This window comes from Amblyraja radiata, chromosome 1 (genome assembly GCF_010909765.2).
Source record: "Amblyraja radiata isolate CabotCenter1 chromosome 1, sAmbRad1.1.pri, whole genome shotgun sequence".
Taxonomy (NCBI): domain Eukaryota; kingdom Metazoa; phylum Chordata; class Chondrichthyes; order Rajiformes; family Rajidae; genus Amblyraja; species Amblyraja radiata.
In genome coordinates, this window is record NC_045956.1 from 186,252,165 (window position 1) to 186,266,073 (window position 13,909).

The following is a 13,909-nucleotide window of genomic DNA, read 5'->3' on the forward strand; positions in this document are numbered from 1 at the left end:
ACTCCAGCAAATATAGGCCCACATAGATAGCCCCAGAGGTCAGGATGGAATCCAGTTGCCCGGAGCTGCGCCAGTATACTCTGACTAGATGTTTGATAAACTCCCAAATTAAAGTAAGCAATAAAATTATTGAACTCAATTTGTTAAATTTACAGGCATGCTTTACAGCTTAAGTAAAGCTGGCCTACTAGGAATAATTAAACATGACAGACTTCATATATCTTAAGATGGTCAATTTGGATTAATACCAATTGTGAAGGCAGATGACAAATGCTGTGTAAATGGAAAATCTTACAAGTGAGAGCTAGTATTAGTTTAATTTGATAATTTACAATACACATGAATACACGCTGTTACAGAATAACAAGAATTGGTCCCATTTGCAATTTTCCTGTCAGTAAAATTTAATTTACTTTTACTTTGAGTGCATGCAATTTCAATCAAAAAATGTTGTGATATTTATAGTGGTTGGAAAACAATCCGCCAGAGTGAAATATAATACTGGCCATTTCTGGGCCATTTTGTGTCAGTCCAGAAATTTGTCATTTCAGGGTAATTTGCTTGAGCACTTTGCATGAGCCAACTTTACACACTAGCCTATAGAATGCCACAGAATAACGTCATAGCATTATAGAGTTAAATGGCAATGAAACAGGCACTTCTTTCCAACTCATCCTTGCTGACTAAAATGTCCCATTTGCCCACATCGTATGAACCATATTTCCCAGTCCATGTACTTGTCCGAGTGCCTTTCAAATGCTGTTATAGTACCTTAACTACCTCCTCTGGCAGCTCTTTCCATCTATCTATCTATATTTAAAACTGTGTGTGTGTCTGGCTGTGTGTGTTTCTGCCTGTCTTGTGGGTGCCACATTCGGCCTTTGATTCCATGCTACGCCAGCACTCTGTCATTAAACTCCGTCATTTTTTCCATGTCGCTAGCTCATTCATTTTACATCTGATTTTGCACTCCTCAAAACTTTTTTTCTTTTTATGTACCCATATTTTAATAAAATCATACACCCCCCCACTCACTCATTTTGTCGCCTCCTGCTGGCCAGCGACCATAATGGCTGCTGGCACCCGCCTCTCGCCTCAAAGATGCCATTTAAAAACAGTCGCACTGCTGAGTGCTGGAATCTTATGTCCGGGAAAGAAAGAAAAAAAGAAAGAAATAATTTTATTGCCACACAACCAAGGTCGGTGGTATTTGGGTTGCCAGCAGCGGTACCAGCAGAGGACCACGTCTCTCGTGGGGCTACGGGCAGGGAACGGGTGCGTTGGGGGGAGCAGACCCAACGGGTCTGCACTTGGTCTAGTACAATATTAAAACTCTGTGGCTGGCTGGCTGTGTGTGTGTGTGTGTGTGTCTGTGTCTGTCTGTCTCTGTCTGTCTGTCTGTCCCTGACTTGTGGGTGCCAGCCTTTGATTCGTTGCTACGCCAACACCAGACCCACAAACACCTAGATTGTTCCCATTTCGGTAGAGATTTCACTTTTCATTCCAAGTATCCACTCCTCATTAAATTTCATCCTGTTTATGTACACATTTTTAATAAAATCCTTCTCCCCCCCCCCCCCCCCCCCCCCCCCCCCCCCACTCACTCATTTTGTCGCCTCCTGCTGGCCAGCGAACATAACGGCTGCTGGCGCCCGCCTCTTGCCTCATAGACGCCATTTAAAAACAGCTGCACTGCTGAGTCCAGAACGGCTTGAGTTGGAGGACCACATCTCCAGTCGGTGTTACGGGTAGGGAACGGCTGCGTTGGGGGAGCAGACCCAACGGGTCTGCACTTGGTCTAGTACCTTCTAATTGGAAAAACCTGCCCCTCGGGTTTCTATTAAATCTTTCTGCTCTCACCTTAAGCCTATGTCCTCTGATTTTTAATTACTTTAGCCTGGGTAAAAAACTGCGCATTCACGCTTTCTGTTCTCCTGATTTCATACACCTCAATAAGATCACTCACCAGCGCTCCAAGAAATAAAACCTCGCCTTCCTAATCTCTGAGGGGAAGAGTGTAAAGGACATGTGTAGGGCAACTTATTTTTGTTCTACAGAAGGTTGTGAGTACCTGGAATGCGTTGCCAGGGGTGGTTTAGTTTAGTTTTGAGATACAACATGGAAGCATGCCCTTTGGTCCATCAGATTCAGATTCAGATTCAACTTTAACCATATAATATAACCATATAACAATTACAGCACGGAAACAGGCCATCTCGGCCCTACAAGTCCGTGCCGAACAACTTTTTTCCCTTAGTTCCACCTGCCTGCACTCATACCATAACCCTCCATTCCCTTCTCATCCATATGCCTATCCAATTTATTTTTAAATGATACCAACGAACCTGCCGCCACCACTTCCACTGGAAGCTCATTCCACACCGCTACCACTCTCTGAGTAAAGAAGTTCCCCCTCATGTTACCCCTAAACTTCTGTCCCTTAATTCTGAAGTCATGTCCTCTTGTTTGAATCTTTCCTATTCTCAAAGGGAAAAGCTTGTCCACATCAACTCTGTCTATCCCTCTCATCATTTTAAAGACCTCTATCAAGTCCCCCCTTAACCTTCTGCGCTCCAGAGAATAAAGACCTAACTTATTCAACCTATCTCTGTAACTTAGTTGTTGAAACCCAGGCAACACTCTAGTAAATCTCCTCTGTACTCTCTCTATTTTGTTGACATCCTTCCTATAATTGGGCGACCAAAATTGTACACCATACTCCAGATTTGGTCTCACCAATGCCTTGTACAATTTTAACATTACATCCCAGCTTCTATACTCAATGCTCTGATTTATAAAGGCTAGCATACCAAAAGCTTTCTTTACCACCCTATCTATATGAGATTCCACCTTCAAGGAACTATGCACAGTTATTCCCAGATCCCTCTGTTCAACTGTATTCTTCAATTCCCTACCATTTACCATGTACGTCCTATTTTGATTTGTCCTGCCAAGGTGTAGCACCTCACATTTATCAGCATTAAACTCCATCTGCCATCTTTCAGCCCATTTTTCCAAATGGCTTAAATCACTCTGTAGACTTTGGAAATCCTCTTCATTATCCACAACACCCCCTATCTTGGTATCATCTGCATACTTACTAATCCAATTTACCACCCCTTCATCCAGATCATTGATGTACATGACAAACAACAAAGGACCCAACACAGATCCCTGAGGCACCCCACTAGTCACCTGCCTCCAACCCGACAAACAGCCATCCACCATTACCCTCTGGCTTCTCCCATTCAGCCACTGTTGAATCCATCTTGCTATTCCTGCATTTATACCCAACAGTTGAACCTTCTTAACCAACCTTCCATGAGGAACCTTGTCAAAGGCCTTACTAAATTCCATATAGACAACATCCACTGCTTTACCATCGTCAATTTCCCTAGTAACCTCTTCAAATAATTCAAGAAGATTAGTCAAACATGACCTTCCAGGCACAAATCCATGTTGACTGTTCCTAATCAGACCCTGTTTATCCAGATGCTTATATATATTATCTCTAAGTATCTTTTCCATTAATTTGCCCACCACTGAAGTCAAACTAACAGGTCTATAATTGCTAGGTTTACTCTTAGAACCCTTTTTAAACAATGGAACAACATGCGCAGTACGCCAATCCTCGGGGACTATTCCCGTTTCTAATGACATTTGAAATATTTCTGTCATAGCCCCGGCTATTTCTACACTAACTTCCCTCAATGTCCTAGGGAATATCCTGTCAGGACCTGGAGACTTATCCACTTTTATATTTTTCAAAAGTTTCAGTACTTCTTTTACTTTGAAACTCATAGTATCCATAGCTACTCTACTAGTTTCCCTTATCTCACATAATTCAATATCCTTCTCCTTGGTGAATACCGAAGAAAATAAATTGTTCAATATCTCCCCCATCTCTTTTGGCTCTGCAGATAGCTGTCCACTCTGTCTCTCCAATGGACCAATTTTATCCCTCGTTATCCTTTTGCTATTAATATAGCTGTAGAGACCCTTTGGATTTACTTTCACCTTACTTGCCAAAGCAACCTCATATCTTCTTTTAGCTTTTCTAATTTCTTTCTTAAGATTCTTTTTACATTCCTTATACTCCTCAAGCACCTCAATTACTTCATGCTGCCTATAATTATTGTAGATCTCCCTCTTTTTCCGAACAAGATGTCCAATTTCCCTTGAAAACCAGGGCTCTTTCCAATTTTTACTGTTTCCTTTCAACCGAACAGGAACATAAAGATTCTGTACTCTTAAAATTTCCCCTTTAAATGTCCTCCATTTCTCTTCTACATCTTTCCCATAAAACAAAATGTCCCAGTTCACTCCTTTTAAATCATCTCGCATCTCATCAAAGTTAGCCTTTCTCCAATCAAAAATCTCAACCCTAGGTCCAGTTCTGACCTTCTCCATAATTATATTGAAACTAATGGTATTGTGATCACTGGACCGGAAGTGCTCCCCAACGCATACCTCCGCCACCTGTCCCGTCTCATTTCCTAACAGGAGGTCCAGCACTGCCCCTCCTCTAGTAGGTACCTCTATGTATTGCTGCAAAAAACTATCCTGCACACATTTTACAAATTCCAAACCATCCAGCCCATTTACAGAATGTGTTTCCCAGACAATGTGTGGAAAGTTGAAATCTCCCACAATCACTACCTTGTGCTTACTACTAATATCTGCTATCTCCTTACATATTTGCTCTTCCAATTCTCGTTCCCCATTTGGCGGTCTATAATACACCCCTATAAGTGTTGCTACACCTTTCCCACTTCTCAGTTCCACCCAAATAGCCTCCTTAGATGAGCCCTCCAATCTATCCTGCCAAAGCACTGCTGTAATATCTTCCCTGACTAGCAATGAAACACCTCCACCTCTTGCCCCTCCAATTCTATCACACCTGAAGCAACGAAATCCTGGAATATTTAGTTTCCAATCACAGCCCTCCTGCAACCATGTTTCACTGATCGCCACAACATCATACTTCCAGGTGTCTATCCAGACTCTAAGCTCATCCACCTTTCTTACAATGCTCCTAGCATTAAAATATGCACATTTAAGAAACCCCCCGTCTCTTATTCTCTGTTTATTTCCTTTTTTTTCTTTCTCCTCTTGTGTCCGAGTGCTTCCCTTTTCTGCTTCCTGCCTCCCATTCTGTCTACTAGCTTTCTCTATTTGAGTCCCTCGCCCCAACCATTCTAGTTTAAAGTCTCCCCAGTGGCCTTTGCAAATTTCCTCGCCAGGATATTGGTCCCCCTCGGGTTCAAGTGCAACCCATCCTTTCTGTACAGGTCCCACCTTCCCCAAAAGAAGTCCCAATGATCCAGAAACTTGAATCCCTGCCTTCTGCACCAGTCTTTCAGCCACGCATTTATCCTCCACCTCGCTCCATTCCTACTCTCCTACTTTAATTGTCATTGTCAGTGTACAGTACAGAGACAACGAAATGCAGTTAGCATCTCCCTGGAAGAGCGACATAGAATATGATTTCAATAAATAAATCTATTTACATGCATACAGTCATAGTGTTTTTCCTGTGGGAGGAGTGTCCGGGGGGGGGGGGGGTGATTGGCAGTCACCGAGGTACATTGTTGAGTAGTGTGACAGCCGCAGGGAAGAAGCTGTTCCTGAACCTGCTGGTCCGGCAACGGAGGGACCTGTAGCGCCTCCCGGATGGTAGGAGGGTAAACAGTCCATGGTTGGGGTGAGAGCAGTCCTTGGCGATGCTGAGCGCCCTTCGCAGACAACGCTTGCTTTGGACAGACTCAATGGAGGGGAGCGAGGAACCGGTGATGCGTTGGGCAATTTTCACCACCCTCTGCAGTGCTTTCCGGTCGGAGACAGAGCAGTTGCCATACCATACTGTGATACAGTTGGTAAGGATGCTCTCGATGGTGCTGCGGTAGAAGTTCACCAGAATCTGAGGAGACAGATGGACCTTCTTCAGTCTCCTCAGGAAGAAGAGACGCTGGTGAGCCTTCTTAACCAGAGTTGAGGTATTGTGGGTCCAAGAGAGGTCATCGGAGATGTTGACCCCCAGGAACCTGAAGCTGGAAACACGTTCCACCTCCGTCCCGTTGATGTGGATGGGGGTGTGCGTGCCGCCCCTAGACTTCCTGAAGTCTTCAATGAGCTCCTTGGTCTTCTTGGAGTTAAGGGCCAGGTTGTTGTCAGCGCACCATGCTGCTAGGAGCTGGACCTCCTCCCTATAGGCCGACTCATCATTGTTGCTGATGAGGCCAATCACCGTTGTATCATCTGCATACTTGATGATGGTGTTAGTACCATGTACAGGTGTGCAGTCGTAGGTGAAGAGGGAGTAGAGGAGGGGGCTCAGCACACAGCCCTATGGAACGCTGTGGGTTCAGGGTGAGGGTTGAAGAGGTGTGCTTGTCTAACCTAACAGACTGGGGTCTGTTGGTTAGAAAGTCCAGTATCCAGTTGCAGAGGGAGGGGTCGATGCCCAGGTTACCGAGTTTGGTGATCAGTTTAGAGGGTATAATGGTGTTGAATGCTGAGCTGTAATCGATGAACAGCATTCTTACGTAAGTGTCTCTGTTGTCGAGGTGGGAGAGGGCGGAGTGAAGTGCCGTTGAGATGGCATCCTCCGTACTCCTGTTCTTGCGGTAGGCAAACTGATAGGGATCCAATGTGGGGGGTAGGCAGCCTTTGAGGTGTGCCAGGACCAGCCTCTCGAAGTACTTGGTGATGATGGGAGTAAGTCCAACTGGGCGGAAGTCGTTGAGGCTTGCCGCAGTGGAGTGTTTTGGCACCGGCACGATGGAGGTGGTTTTAAGGCACGTGGGGACAACTGCTTGGGCAAGTGACAGGTTGAAGATGTCAGTCCAGACGTCTGTCAGCTGCGCAGCACAGGCCCTGAGGACGCGCCCGGGGATGCCATCAGGGCCAGCAGCCTTACATGCATTAGTCCTACTCAGTGCCACGTATACGTCGTAGGGGGTGAGTGTGAGGGGTTGGTGATCAGCAGGGAGCACAGCCTTGATGGCTGTCTCTAGATTGTCCCTGTCGAAGCGGCCACAGAAGTGGTTAAGCTCCTCAAGGAAGGAGGCGTCGCTGGATGTGGGGGTGGTGTTGGTGGGTCTATAGTCCGTGATGGCCTGGATGCCATGCCACATGCGTCGGGGGTCGGAGTTGTTGTTGAAGTGCTCCTCAATCCTGAGCTTATGGCAGCCTTCTTGATGCCCCTCATCAGGTTAGCCCTGGATGAACTGTAGGCTCGAGCATCGCCTGACCTGAAAGCGGTGTCCCGTGCTTTCAGCAGTAGCCTGACCTCGCTGTTCATCCATGGCTTCTGATTCGGGAATATGGCCACCCGTTTGAGGGAGGTGACACTATTGATGATGGAGTTTATAAAGTCTAGAACAGAGGATGTATAGGAATCAATGTCCGTGTGGGAGTCAAGGGTGCAAACGCCTTCCAGTCAGTGTTTCCAAAACACTGCTGAAGTGTGGAGTCCGCTTCCTCTGACCTGACTTTAACTGTCCTCACAGTGGGTTTAACCCGTCTGATGAGTGGGGAGTATTTAGGGAGCATGAACAATGAAAGGTGATCAGACTGACCAAGGTGGGGGAGGGGGACGGCTTTGTAAGCTTCAGCCATGTTAGTGTAGACTTTGTCCAGTGTCCTGCTATTCGAGTGGCGAAGGAGACATGTTGGTGGAATTTGGGGAGTACAGTCTTCAGGTTGGAGTGATTGAAGTCACCCACAACAATGAAGGCTGCCTCGGGGTTTTGAGTCTTGTTTGCTAATGGCAGTATGCAGCTCTTTCATTGCAAGCTTGGCATTAGCATCAGGAGGAATATAGGCTGCAGTCACAACAGTGGAGGTAAACTCTCTGGGCAGATAGAACGGTCTGCGCCTAACCAAGAGGAACTCAAGGTTAGCTGAGCAGTGACTCTCGATGATGGTGGAGTCCGTGCACCATGTTTTATTTACATAAATGCACAGACCCCCACCTCTGGTCTTACCGGAGTCTGTTGTCCTGTCCGCTCGGAGTAAATGACGCCCCGTTAGCTGGATGGCGCTATCAGGAACGTCAATGTTGAACCAAGTTTCCGTGAAGATCAGGATGTTGCAGTCTTTGATCCAGTTGTGGGAGGTGATCCTTAGCCGGAGTTCGTCCATTTTGTTTGCCAGTGAGCGCACGTTAGCGAGGAAAAGGCTAGGAATCGCTAGCCTGTGTGGGGCTAGCTCTAACCTGGCCTTTAACCCACCTCTGCGTCCCCGGCGGTGCTTTCGTACGCGTCGCCGTCTGTTGGTGCTGCCGGTCGATCTAGCCCATGCTGACTATCGATCACATGGCCGGCATAAGTAGTATACTAGTTCTATGTTGGCAATCACTCCCTACACACTAAGGGCAAGTTAAATTTGGCTGCAGAGTCCAGGAAGGATGGAGGTGTCTTTAAATTCCTGACGGATCTTAAAGAACAGCAGTTAGGAATGAGTGAATGAATAAATAAATTTATTGGCCAAGTACTCGCATACAAGGATTTCACATACAAGGAAAGTGGGAATAACAAACATAGCGATGGACAGCAGAAATTAAATCATGACTGATCTATCTCTCCCTCCTAATCCCATTCTCCTGCCTGCTCCCCATAACCTCTGACATCTGTACAAAGCAAGAATCTATCGATTTCTGCCTTTAAAAATATCCACTGACCGCCTCCACAGCCTTCTGTGGCACAGATTCACCACCCTCTGATTAAAGACATTTCTTCTCGTCTCCTTCATAAAATAACGCCCTTTAATTCTGAGGCTGTGGGCTCTAGTCCTAGATTCTCCCACTAGTGGTAACATCCTCTCCACATCCACTCTATCCATTCTATCCACTCCACACATCACCTGCAAGGCTGCGGCCTGTAGGGAGATGCCAGCAAGCTGGCCCTGGTAATCCATTGAAGACCAGGGACTGGAGATGAGGGAATGCCGGTGGGATGTGAGGAGCAAGAACGATAGGAGAGTAAGCCAGGGTCTGGCCTTCCACGCCCTTAAGAGCGGCTGCAGGAGACGCCCCCTGAGCATAAAGGTAGACGGGTGAAGACGGGGCGTTGGTTTGCTGGACATTCGTCCAAGGAAGGCGATGTTTGGAGGCCCTGCAGCAGCCTGGATCGGGTGCCGCTCATAAGACCTGGTGCGTGGACTGGACTTTTAAAATAACATCGAAACTTGGAGCCTCTTGCATGCCGGCTCAGTGGAGTATTTCTGTACACTTTGCCTTGTACTGGGCATGACAAAGCTTTACTGAACTACATGCAAACAATGAAATTCACTGTGCTTTTGCACATGTGACACCAAAGCACCATTGAGAGGCCAATTAATCTACAAACCCTCATGTCATGTGGGGGGGAAACCGGAGTACCCGGAGGAAACCCACGTGGTCACAGGGAGAACATGTAAACTCCACACAGATAGCATCCGAGGTCAGGATCGAAACCGGGCCTCTGCCGCTGTGAGGCAGCAGCTCCACTAGCTGTGCCACTGTGCTGCCTTTCAATATGTGGTGGTGATGGAGGCAGGACCAATAGTGGTGTTTAAGAGGCACATGGATATGCAGAGAATGGAGGGATATGGATCATGTGTAAACAGATGAGGTTAGTTCATGTTTGGCACAGACACAGACATTGTGAGCCGAGGGGCCTGTTCCTATGCTGTACCCTGTTGTGTTCATAGTAAATGATCATGAACTATGATTGTGGTGACTTGATTCCACAACACTTTACAAAAGACCAAAAGGGACATATTGTGTGGGTTTTGTTTGCTTCACAGCGGAAAGTTTGTTGTTTCACTCATCCCACCTTGGGAATTAACAGAGCCTAGCTTTTTACTTCTGCAATGGGAATCATTAGTTGTTCCCAGAGAACCTGTGTAAAATAATATTTGGTAGATTTTTGGAGCAGGTGATGTGTGTTCAAGAAATCCAGAGGGATGAGATAAATTGTGATCAGTAGGGTGGGTATGTAAATATTCATTATGTAAAACAGTCACATGTTTTCATGTTGACAAAGGTTACTGTCAATTTAAGAAATGAGGATCAGGTAACATTCAAAGTCAATAGACGCGCTGATTGTTAAATATTAGATAATTTAAACGTGTCATAAGACATTTAGCATTCAGATAATGTTTCAAATGGAGCAAAGATAAAGTGACATATTTTAACATCCACAAAATTCGTTGAGACAACATGTTGCATGTAGAATGCACAAGAAGAATTTGTAGAGGATTGTTTTATGAGTATTTTGAGCAAGTGATAGGTTAATTAACTTGTTTTTGTCAGGTGTTTGTCACTCAGGATATATTTGTTACAGAAGCATGTTTGAGTTAATTAATTTTCACAGAATACCCACACTGCATGTCTGTCCTCTTCCGATTCTGCGGTTTGCTAAATATAGGATATTTATTGACACCATTGTTACCCAAAGTGTTGGAGATATTGCAAGGCATAGTGCTCTCGATCAATGGTCTACTAGAGAAGAAACAGGTTAATTTACACCAGAAAGTTATTTTGAAGGTGAAGGGAATTAGGTCGAGCCCGGCGTCATCTGGTAAATCACTGCAGGTGGTCACTGAGTAATCTCCTGTCTCCGGCAGCACTATATCCACAGCCGCCAAAGTCAGGCAGCAACAGTCGCCACCGGAGAGGCTGTGAACATCACCCCCCCCCTGCAACCATGTGCAAATGTGAACAGCTCTCTGTGGGGCAAGGGGGGGGATGCAGCACCCTATCTCCACACACAGGTCGCTAGGTCCAAAATCAACGAGGTAAAGCGGGGAGACCTGTGACTTGGGTGAAACAGCAGCTCTCCAGGACATTTTGGTGCACCCACCTGTTTTCCCACAACGCAAATCTTGCCTGTGCCAACATGCCAATGCTGAAATATACTCTTTATGTTGGGATAACCTTTAGTCTAAGTCGCCCCCATTAGAGTGGAAAGGCAGAAGAAAATAGTAAGTTTATGGAGGAGTTAAGTCTCTGGGGGCTGAGCTCATTCTCTACTTCTGTGAGCTCCTACTGGTTGCTTGCCTTCATGGTTAAATATTTACTCTGCTGCTGCAGCAGCCACCAGCCAGTAGGTATTAATCAGAAGTCCTGTGTGATTAGCCCAACTAATTTTCTTCCACAACTTGACTAGCCCGAAGCTAATTGTAGCAAATCAACTGATTAGGCAGGAGACTCGTGACTTAAGTTTTGTACTGCACAACATGTACATGCAGAACTAATTCAGAATTCAACAAACGTGCATGCAGCCCGTCGCCGAGGACAAGTATAGTAAGAGGTGAAAACTCCACAATAACATTTCATATTATCTATTGATAGTTATAAAAATCATTCATTTCATTTCATTCTCCCCACCCTCCCCCCCCCCCCCCCCCCCACCAAAAAACAAAAACAATCTAAAAAAATGGTTGCTATTCATCGTCGCAAGCTCGCTCACTTACCCAAGCGGACCAGCAAGCGACCAAGGAAAAGCCGATAAACCACCAAAATCATTGTAGTTTTGTACAAATGAGGCATAAATGCACCGTTAATAGTTTTGAAAGCAGTATTTTCTTACCTCGAAGAAATAAAACTGGAAAATACATATGAAACGCAGGTCAAAACAATGATCCATCGTAATGTTTACACACAATAGCTCAGCTGGCGAGAATGTTTATCCCGAATGACCCATAACCTGGGCAAACTCATGCATACACAGTTGTAATACCGAACTCGCTTATTCTGCTCCTTGAACTTATTGACTTAAGAACTTGGTTCATGGTGCCCAGTTAGTGCAATAGTATCTAGAGGTATTGGAATCCCAACAAAGAAGCTGGAGATGTAAAGTTCAAGTAAACGGATTAAATTCAACCGTACCCAGTTTGTCATGCATATAAAACCACACTTAACAATACGGGTTCACTTCTAGTTTAGTTTAAAGGAACAGCGCGGAAACAAGCTCTTCGGCCCACGAAGTCCGCGCCAACCAGCGATCACCGTACACTAGCATTATCCTACACACTGGGAACAATTTACAATCTTTACCGAAGCCAATTAACCTACAAACTTGTACGTCTTTTGAGTGTGGGAGGAAACCAGAGCACCCGGAGAAAACCTATGAGTACATGGGGAGAACGTACAAGCTCACAGTTAGGGGGATAATAGGCTTAGGACTGCTCACTAGTTGTAGGTAGCATGGTTCAGTTGTCTGATAACAGCTGGGATGAAACTGTCCCTGAATCTGGAGGTGGGTGTTTTCATACTTATGTGTCTTTTGCCAGATGGGAGAGGGTAGAATAAGGAATGACTGGGGTGAGACTCGTCTTTGATTATTCCTGTGGCCTTGCCGAGGCAGCGTGAGTATAGATGGTGTCAATGGAAGGGAGGCTGGTTTGCGTGATGCTCTGGACTGCTTCAATGTTTCTCTGCAATTTCTTGACGTCTTGGATGGTGCTGTTCCCAAACCAAGCTGTGATGCACCGTGATTAAATGCTTCGTATGGCACATCTGTAGAAGTTGGTGAGAGTTGTTGAGGACATGCTGAACTTCCCAAGCCTTCTAATGAGGTAGAGGTGTTGGCATGCCTTCTTGGCCATTGCTTCAGTATGGGTGGTCTCGGAATTAACCTGGTGAAATTCTTTGGTCTGACTCCAATGTTACTATATATTTTTAAACTCCCACCCCTTTGCAACTACATGCATATATATACTTTGGATCTTGAAATCCTTTGCTGAGAAATTGAAATTTGCAATTATTTTTGCATTGTTAAGCTATCAGGTGATTCAGAATTGATGTCAAAAAATCTCTCGGGAGATTCTTTTCACTCCTGGATCCTGTGCAAAATTACTTGCACGTGCCTTTCATGACAGCAACTGCTCATGGAGCTCGCAGCTGTGAACCTCTGGGAAGTGAGTCATCTCTTAAGAGTACACTCTATCTAGTCTGATGAAGGATCTTGACCCGAAACGTCACCCCTTCCTTCTATCCAGAGATGCTGCCTGTCCCGCTGAGTTACTCCAGTATTTTGTGAATCTTCCTTGTAAAGCAGCAACTGCAGTTCCTTCCTATACACTCTATCCATCTCCCTCCAGAGATGCCCCACCATTTTTATTTTGTCCAGGTCTAGTAAAATCTGGTCGTAGAGTTTTTTTTATTTGGTTTTTTTTCTGGTGGCCTGGTGTTCGTCAGTGGGGTCATGGTCCAGGTGTAAGGAGGAGGAGGTGTCGGGTTTCGGCCCGAAACGTTGCCGATTTCCTTCGCTCCCTAGATGCTGCTGCATCCGTTGAGTTTCTCCAGCATTTTTGTGTATCTAGTAAAATCTGGTCTGCTATATTTTCTGCAGCAATATATAGAAAAACTATTTTTGCAGATGCTCTAAAATGGGGGAACAGCAAGGAACAGACTATTCGTATCAACAAGAGGCATTTAGACAGAAGACAGTACAGGAAAGGGAGACATATAGATAATTGCAGGAAGACATGCAGTTCACATTGTCACCGTGCTCATCAAGCATGGGAACGGACTCTTCGACCTAACTTGCCCATGCCGACCAATATGCCCCATCCACACTAGTCCTATTCGCCCATCGCTCTCTAAACCTATCCTATCCATATACCTGTCCAAATATCTCTTACATGTTCGGATAGTGCTTGTGGTCCAACAATTCTGATTGCCGCAGGTGGCCGTGGAGGCCAAGTCAATGAGTATTTTTAAGGCCGAGATTGACAGATTCTTGATTAGTAAGGGTGTCAGCGGTTATGTGGAGAAGACAGGAGAATGGAACCGAGAGGGAAAGATAGATCAGCCATGATTGAATGGTGGAGTAAACTTGATGGGCCGAATGACCTAATTCTGCTTCGAAAACCTATGAACACACATATATTGTTCTGGCGCTGTGCTTTGTGTTGTATA

The 13,909-nt window shown here is 45.5% G+C and overlaps 1 protein-coding gene across 1 annotated transcript in view; it reads left to right on the top strand.

The window, feature by feature from the left end:
- LOC116982666 (putative pre-mRNA-splicing factor ATP-dependent RNA helicase DHX32) overlaps positions 1-13,909 on the top strand; it is a 127,148-nt gene that overhangs the window by 41,384 nt on the left and 71,855 nt on the right. The window lies entirely within an intron of this gene.